Below are 9,944 nucleotides of genomic sequence, written 5' to 3' on the forward strand. Positions count from 1 at the left end.
TATGATTGTGAGACTGGCTGTCATGGCAACCATCCCCATGCACTGAGAATGATCAAAGAACTGCATGGGGTGTGTGTGTGTGTGTGTGTGTGTGTGTGTGTGTGTGTGTGTGTGTGTGTGTGTGTGTGTGTATGTGTGTGTGTGTGTGTGTATGAGTACATTTTGCAGCAGGTTAATCTCGAGGACTTCTGCACAAGGAAACATGTCCAAAAGAATGCAATAAATCCTAAAGTTTCCCATGTATAATCATGTCATGGTCTACAACCTCCTTCACTCTGTAGTGCGTGTTTTTATGCATTGCAATTGGCATACATGTATTTGGCAGGTTCTGAGTCAACACTCTACTCTATTATGGATAGACAGAAGTGGGATGAATGAAGATATGAAAGGATAGTGTGTGAAGGACAAAATGAATAAAGCTGGCAGATCACTATGCTTTTCCTCTCCCTGTTCTCTGCCGCTCTTGCAGGTCAGTCCGTGGTTCTGATGTCATCCTACAACAATGGGATTTAGGTTTTAAGGCTGGGTAAACCACCTTTTTACTATGCTCCCATGTCGACGCGTTGTGTTCTTTTTTTAACTAGTATATTATGACAGGTTAAGTCACTGTTCAGCAGCCGTACTGGAAATGAAACTAACAGCTCTCTGGTGTGTCAACTATTCTGGAACCCACCAGCCCTGTCTGGCATCAGGTGTTAACCCTGGTGTAACATGTCAGCTTAAACTGACAATGATGTGCATTGTGGGACCTCCTTTACGACAAAGCAGGAAACACATCAGTCATCGAACCGTGCTTAGTCATTTCCGGTGTTACGCTTTTGGCAAACTGGCTGTCCAATTACGGTTTGAAGAAACCATGACATTAAAGGTGCTGTAGTTAACATGTAAGAGCTTATTATTATATATATATATATATATATATTTGAAAGAAATGGCCTAGCCCTCTGTCAGCTAGTAGTGAGTAGATTGTGCTGTGAGGAGATCTTGTGTGCTCCTGCCAATTTCAATTTGGTAGGGAGGGGACTGACCCGTTCACTGTTGCTCAAGTCTTAGTCAAGTTACATTCAAGTTCGATTTTTGGTCATACGTAATGAACTGGTGATGCCAGCTGGCAAGTTGCTCTTTGAGGTGAGTCTGTAGGCATTTTTATTCTTGCTTGTGTAAATCTGAGGGGGTTTAACTATTCCTCCTTCGTCAAGGAGCCGGCTCTCTTGGTTCGTTGGAGTAGGCGGGACTACGCACGGAGACCTCTTTAGAATAATTTGCATACTTAGAATGTTTTAATTTTTTTATGATTCAAGACACTCGCATGCAAGAATGAGTATGCATCTGAGTGTAGGCTACGAACGCGATTAACTATTTACAAGTGCAAAAACAGCTATATAAATTCTTTATTTTGCTGACCACGTTTTTTATCCCAACAAAAGTCTCATAAAGAAAGTTCCTCTGCGTCTTTCTCGTAGATCGCACCATCTTTTCCCGTCTACGTTAAATGCGACTGCATCACCTTCTCTCCCATGATGATCAGCAGCTCGCAGATTTCACCGTCTCTCCAGTTATAACTACTCGTGTTGATATGGCTGCGTTGTCTCTGTTGCAGGGACAACAGAATTACGCTTCTATTGTCTACACACACATACTCACCTACCCAACTTTTGAGCCTTTCATTAGAAATCAGATTAGTGTATCGTGATGAATGCCATGTATTGATCAAATGTCACTATGTGTGTGTGTGTTCGTGTTTGTATATGTGTGGGTGGGCGGGGGGGCGGGGGGGGGGGGGGGGGGGGTGGGGGGCTGGTCACACACACAGACACACACACACACACACACACACACACACTGACATACAGACACACACACACACACACACACACACACACACACACACACTCACACTGATGGTGCTGAACTCCATGCTGAGTCTGGAGACAAACCCAAAAATAGGGCAACAGTGAGGATGCTGACCAAGGAATCAACAGAATGTACTAGTAAACAACACAACAAGTGGTGAGCAATCAGCGGAAGACACCCTTTATCATTTTGCATTCATTCATTGTAATAAGAGATTATGGCGCAAGTCCTAGAGAATATCGTCACACTAAAAATAATTACACACAGACCTAAGCATCTCATCCTCCAGTTTGACTGCATTCACAAAACAAAGCGTCTACTTAATATTTCTTCCTTTTGAGATGTTTTTATGGACCCCGTCCCATTTCTATGGCATTCTTGCTTGGATGCAAGACGTGTACATATGTATTTGTGCCTTCCGCAGTGAATTCTGAGTGTGTGAGATTTCAGGTTCTGCTCTATACCTGGGTTTGTGTGTGTGTGTGTGTGTGTGTGTGTGTGTGTGTGTGTGTATGTGTGTGTGTAAGTGTGTGTGTCTCCTGAGTGTTAGGAATGATGAGAGGAGGGATGTGGTGTCAACTCAGTCAGGGATCCTCATCCGTCTCCCCCTTCTTGCTGTGCATCCACCCATAACATGCATACACACACACACACACACACACACACACACACACACACACACACACACACACACTCACACAGGAAAATATGCTCATAGATACAACATGTGTACATGCACATAACCCCATGGTGACTCACGTACACACACACACACACACACACACACACACGCACACACATGCACGCGCACACACACATGCACACACACGCACACACATTCATACATGTACACATACACACATTCATACATGTACACATACACACACACACACACACACACACACACACACACACACACACACACACACACACACACACACACACACACACACACACGTCTGAGGCATGTCACTTTCACCACTATGTATCTGCACCTTGGTTCCTCCCTATTTGCTTGTTGAGAGTGTCTCGCTCCCCTGCCCCAGTCCTCCACCAATCACACGACTGTTCCTCCCCTCCCCTCCTCTCCCCTCCTCTCCCCTCCCCTCTCCTCCCCTCCCCTCCCCTCCCCTCCCCTCCCATCCTCTCCTCTCCTCCCCTTCTCTCCCCTCCCGACACTCCTCTCCTCTCCCCTCCTTTCCTCCTCTCCCCTCCTCTCCTCCCCTCCTCTCCCCTCCTCCTCTCCCCTCCTCTCCCCCCTCCCCCCTCATCTCCACTCACCCTCCCCTCCCCTCCCCTCCTCTCCCCTCCCCTCCTCCCCTCCCCTCTCCTCCTCTCCTCTCCTCCTCCCCTTCTCTCCCCTCCCCACACTCCCATCCTCTCCTCTCCCCACCCCTCCTCTCCTCTTTCCTCTCCTCCTCTCCTCTCCTCTACCCTCCTCTCTTCTCCTCTCCTCTCCTCTCCTCTCCCCTCCCCTCATCTCCACTCCCCTTCCCTCCTCTCCTCCTCTTCTCTCCTCCTCCTCCTCCTCCTCCACTCCCCTATCCATGCATCCTTATTTATCTGCCCTGTCCATACTTCCTGATGTGAAAAAGATGCTCTAGTGCTCTCATTGTCACCTTCCTCACTCTTCATCCCCAAGTCCCCCAGGGAGCCATTAGGATGTCGCGCCTAGCGGGTGTCCCTGCCACCAGCACAACGCAAAACACAACAAATGAACCGCGTTTGAGAGAGGGAGAAGGCAAGGAGTGTGCGTGTACACACGTGTGCACGTGCGTGCACGTGTGTGCATGCGAGTGTGTGTGTCTGTATGGTTGCGGGTGATCTGATCTGATGTGTAAAACTCAAAACCACCTGTGTATCGTGGTTGTTCATACCCTCATATGGACTCATTATGTGAATGAGTCCATAGTCTGAATTATATCCGACTGCAAGCCACTATATTAGTCATGCAAAAGGTTTAGCGTTTCACGTGCGTTTCTTCCCGCGACTGTTTGCTTTGATCGCTCTGTTTCTCTTGTCTCCTCATTGATTTGCTTGCTGTTTCCATCCCTCCATCTGTTCCATCATCCATCCGTCCTCTGTTTGTAACTCGACCCAGACAGACGTAGACGTGTGCATGCATGTGTATGTGTGTGTGTGTGTGCATGTGTGCTTGTATGTGTGTGCATGTGTGCATGTGTGTGTGTGTGTGTGCTCGTGTGGGTGTACTTGCTTCTGTGTGCGTGCATGTTTGTGCGTGTGCGTGCATCTGTTCATGTGTGTTTGCATGTTTGTGTATGGTGAGCATGTGTCTGTGTGCGTGCATGTTTGTGTTGTGTGTGTGTGTGTGTGTGCGTGCGTGCGTGCGTGCGTGCGTGCGTGCGTGCGTGCGTGCGTGCGTGCGTGCGTGTGTGTGTGTGCGTGCGTGCGTGCGTGCGTGTGTGTGTGTGTGTGTTTGTGCGTGGACACAGCTGAAGAGCTGTCAGCCCTGACCTTTTTACCTGCTCGCTGCCGGATGTCTCGCTGGGAGGAAGAGCAAGTGGAAAGATGTTCTCCTCTTCCTCCTGCCTGCTAGGTCTAAGCAGGGCTGGGGAGGTTAAACCAACAGAAAGGGGGGGAAGAATAGAGGAAGAACTGCAAATAACTCAGTGAGTTGAAGCAAAAGAAGGAGGAAGCGACAGAGACAGGGCAATAAGAGGCAGGTTGAGAGAGTGAGGTTTTCAGGGGCCAGCTTGGGCCAAGGGAAAACCATTTGGTTTGTCAAGATATGCAACTAAACCACAGTTGAGTTGCATACCTTCCTCCGAAATTCACTCTGGGCCTCAGGCTCTGATGGCATTCATCATTCTGCTGCTTTGAACGAGCGCTGTATTTATGCCTGTGTGTAGTCTTGATGAGGGCGAATGAGTTGCTTATGTGAAACTTTTGTTTCATTCATACTTGTTTGAGGATGTTGTAATGTGGAACATATGGCACATGCTGTGTGTGTGGGGGTGGGGGGGGGGGGCTGCTGCTATGAAGGCCTCCAGTGTATGTGTATATGTATGTGTGCTGCTGCAGGTGTGGATTATTACACTCTTCTAGTGTGGACATTAACAATGCATGACAGGTGATACAAGGAGATAAGGAGTTAACGGATCTTCAGATTTGAAGAAGCCGAACTTGATGTGTCCCTCAACATTAAAGGCCCTCCACATCTTGTTTTATATATATCCACTGCCTGCGTCGTGCCTATCCGTGCCTGCGTCGTATACAGGGTTGTAGCCTACACATGATTACTCCACGAAAATAACTCCCCTTTGGCTTGACAGTAAAACTTCCATCTTTTTGTTCTATTCTTTTTATTTTTGCTCTCCATATGGGTGTGTGTGTGTGTGTGTGTGTGTGTGTGTGTGTGTGTGTGTGTGTCGGCCCATGTCCATACTCCATAGAGTCAAACCATGTGTCATGCCAGTCCCTCTGTCTTTAATTCACACTAACTACTAGTCATGTGTCTATGCCTATATCTGATATCTCTTCCATATTTCTCATCTATATAATATCTCTTCCATATTTATAATCGTTATAATATTTATTTTCTCATCTATATAATATCTCTTCCGTGTTTATAATCTTTATAATATTTCTTCCATATTTCTCATCTATATAATATCTCTTCCATGTTTGTAATCTTTATGATAGCACTTCCATGTCCCTCATCTACATAATGTATCTCCTCTATATGATCCCTGTGCTTGTCTCCTTGGCTCCCTGTCCATGGGGCTGTGAGTGGCAGGAGCAGAGGGCTGGATCAGCAGGTATAAAGACGTGTGTGAGACTCTGGCTGCCTCTCTACTGGGAGCTCTCTCCCCACGCCCTCTCTACCAGCTGTCACTCTTTATTTAATGAATCCTCTTCGTCTCTGTCCATCCTTCTTTCTCACTTTCCCTTGTTTTCTCCCACAGGCTTACTTTTCTTCTTCCTCCCTTCCACCCTTCCTCGCTTCCTTCTGAGTATGATACTTTCTCCGGTTCCCTCCCCTCCTCCCTTCTCACCTTGACTTGTCTTCTCTATTTTCTCCTACTTTAGTTTCATCTCTACTCTCGGCTTGCCATTCCCTCCAGAATGCTCTCCTCCATTCCTCCACACCCCTCTTCTCCCCTCTCCCGTCCCCTCCCTACCCTGTCACCTTCTCTCTCCTCTCCTCTTATTTTCCCTTATCTCCTATATTCTCTCCACCTCTACCCTTCCGACCTCTGAATTAAAAAAAACAGGGTGGACAGGGGCCTCCCTCTGAATTTATTCAAAGAATTGGGGACGCGTGGAGCAGAGTCAAATTTTCATCTCTAAAACCCCAAAAAACACTTGCGCATTTGACAACACTCAAAGTTATTTACATGCATTTTACGACACAGGGTAAAACATTCCATGAAGACATCAACACTCCTACATAAATGATGACAACGATTACACTTTGTGTGTTTTTCCTGTTTTCCCATTTTCTTAGAGAAACCCATGTTCAGACAAACCTCTTTATCCAGCCTCTGCAGTAGAACCATGATGAAAGAAGAAGGATATGGCAGAGAAACAGAAAAACACAATGTGCTGTCTGTGTGTGTGTGTGTGTGTGTGTGTGTGTGTGTGTGTGTGTGTGTGTGTGTGTGTGTGTGTGTGTGTGCGTGTGTGTGTGTGTGTGCGTGTGTGTGCGTGCGTGTGTGTGTGTGTGTGTGTCTGTTTGAGTGTGTGCGGACAAGACTATATTGATTGTCTTATCAACAACAGCCAATGCTCAGCAACCTCCTGAAGAACAAATTCTTCTATTCTTCTTTTCTTTATTCTTCTATTCTTCTATTTTGTTTTTTGGTCATATTGAACTTTTCACAGTAAATCACTTAATTTCCTAAAGATTGTACTTGTGAAATGATGGTTCATGCTTAAAGGAAAGAAAGAGATAGAAAGATTGTCATTACCCTCCGTTGACCAGAGTGTAAAGCTACTATGTTGAAGTAACCATTTTGTTATTTTCGCTTAGTTGAAGCTTATAGGAAAAGCATTTATAAACATCAACATTTTCAAAGCAGCTGTCTGTTGACATTTGGCCAAAAGAGATACAGCCCCTCTGCAATAGCAGACACACCCACGTGGGGCCTACTGTCAATACAGGGCATGAAGGGCCGCACTTCTACATCAGAATCAGGCCATAGATGACATTTTCAAACACTACCGCTTGCTTTTCCAACCATTCTTTTCTCCTCAATGAAATGTTTCAGCTGTGGTTATAATGAAGACCTACTTAGACATTTGTAATGTGCATAGCCGTATATGTGTATGTCTATCTATCTATCTATCTATCTATCTATCTATCTATCTATCTATCTATCTAGCTGTATATCTGTCTGTCTGTCACTCTGTCTGTCTGTTTATCTGTCTATATGTCTGTCAATGTGTCTGTCTGTCTGTCTATCTGTCTATCCATCTATCTGTCTGACTGTCTCTCTGTCTATCTGCCTGTCTATCTGTCTATATGTCTGTCAATGTGTCTGTCTTTCTGTCTGTTTGCCTGTCTATCTTTGGATTGTGTATCTTCTTGGCAAAACAAAAAACTAAGCAGCTCACTAGTATTTACTAGTAAATTATAAACTGACACAAACACACACTGGATACAGACAGAATATATGAATAGATGTCTAACCCACCCACGATAAAGAGACCCCACTAAATCATACATATGCTTTAAATAACAACCTTCATCCCTGTTAAATTCTTTAACACTTCGCCCACTGCTTGGGATGTCAATTGCTCAATTAACATTGCTTTCATTTTATTTTATTTTTTTCACAGACAATTTAGTGTGGTTATGTTTTATTTCCTTTCTCTGTGCCTTCCATGTTTAACTGCCTTGACAAACAGGGTCAAGGGTTAGTGTGACTCTGCAACTTGTTGCCTCACACCCTCCTTTCAAACTTGTCATAATCCGTTTAAGGGCCATTAGAAAAATTGTACTACTGCATCATTTTTAAATGTTGTAGTGTAATTAACACTATGTCTCCTCCTATTTTTTTTATTTTGCTCCCTTTAACTATCTCAAATTATCATATTGCAAACTTCTACAATTCTCAAACTCTCAAATTCCCAATTTCTCAATTTTCAAACACTACTGCTTGCATTCCAAACCATTTTTTCTCCTCAATTAAATGTTTAAACTGTGGAAACAATGAATATGGTCAGAGACATAAAGGTTCAAGGCAAGGCAAGGCAACTTTATTTATATAGCACTTTTCATACACAAGCCAGACTCAAAGTGATTCACATATAAACATTGTCATACAATAAAATAAAATAATAGATAAGTAAAAAAAAGTAAAATAGATAGAAAATAAAGGCAAAGTTAAAAAAAGCATTTTAGAAAGTGCAATGTATTTAGATCAACAGTCTCTGATACCCACGTCGGGATTCCGACCCGACCTAAAGGAACTTGGTCCTTACCCACGTCGGGAGTCCAACCCGACCTAAAGGAACTTGGTCCTTACCCACGTCGGGACTCCAACCCGACCTAAAGGAACTTGGTCCTTTCTCTAGGACTCTAACCTAGTCTCTCTGGTATCAGATCATGTATCTCTCTGGTAAAAATAGAAAATAAAGGCAAAGTTAGTAATAAAGTAAAAAATAGATAGAAAATAAAGGCAAAGTTAAAAAAGCATTGTAGATTTACGATTTAGCAGAAAGCTAAAGCAATCATAAAAGTCTTCAGTCTTGTTTTAAAAGCTGTCAGAGTTGGGGCAAGTCTTAAATCCTCAGGGAGTTTATTCCAGCTATTTGTTGCATAGTAACTAAATCCTGCTTCCCCATGTTTTGTGTTGACTCTGGGGATAATTAACAGATTGGTCTCAGAAGATCTTAGTGGCCTAGAAGGCTTATGTAGTGGAAGCATATCAGTTAAATATTTTGGCCCTAAACCATGTAGGGATTTATAGGTTAGCAACATGATTTTAAAATCAATTCTCTGACATACAGGGAGCCAATGTAAAGATTTAAGAATTGGTGTAATATGTTCAAATTTTTTGGTCTTTGTTAGAACTCTAGCAGCAGCATTCTGAACAAGCTGTAGTTCCCTTAGATTTTTTTTTGGGAGACCTGTAAGGAGACCATTGCAGTAATCAAACTTGCTATTGATAAAGGCATGTACAAGTTTTTGTAAGTCTTCGGTAGACATGAGCCCTCTAAGTCTTGCTACATTTTTAAGGTGATAATATGCAGATTTTGTAACTGATTTGATGTGACTGTTGGAATGTAAATCTGAATCCATGATAACCCCTAAATTTCGGGCTTTGATTGAGATTTTCAGGGACAGAGAGTGAAGGTGTTGGGTTACTTTAAGCCTTTCGATTTTAGCACCAAATACAATTATCTTGGTTTTGTCCTCATTTAGTTGAAGGAAATTTTGGCACATCCAGTCTTTGACTTGCTCAATGCACTGGCACAACAGATCTATGGGCTGATAGTCATTTGGTGATAGTGATACATAGATTTGCGTGTCATCAACATAGCAATGATGGCCAATATTGTTATTTTGCATGATTTGCCCTAGTGGGAGCATGTAGATGTTGAATAGAGAGGGTCCTAAGATCAAACCTTGTGGGACTCCACATGTCACGCCAATGGTTCATAGACATCTCTCTCTCTCTCTCTCTCTCTCTCTCTCTCTCTCTCTCTCTCTCTCTCTCTCTCTCTCTCTCTCACACACACAGTGTTATCACTCTCCTGCACATGGGCGTCAGTTTGGTTTGAAATGTGCTGGGGACAGAGACGCGTTCAAAAGTGCATTTTCAGAAGTGCTGGGTACAATGAGGATGCACTCTTTTTTTTTTTTTTGTGCAGGTAATGAAAGGTTCTGAAAGACTGCATACCCATGTAGCTTACTAATGAATAAAATGTATACAAAAAACTGACGTTTTATGAAGAAAGCATTTCCAAAAAGCATTGGACATAGGCTATGACCCACTATGTTGTGCTCCATGTACCCAATGTTGACAACATGACATGACTAAGCTACCAACACAAACAAAGAGGAGCTAGGGAAGGAAATTAACCACGTGTTTAAGTTGTGAAGGGGCAAACGTGTGGCTACA

Source organism: Micromesistius poutassou, assembly GCF_964030765.1.
Source record: "Micromesistius poutassou genome assembly, chromosome: 13".
Taxonomy (NCBI): domain Eukaryota; kingdom Metazoa; phylum Chordata; class Actinopteri; order Gadiformes; family Gadidae; genus Micromesistius; species Micromesistius poutassou.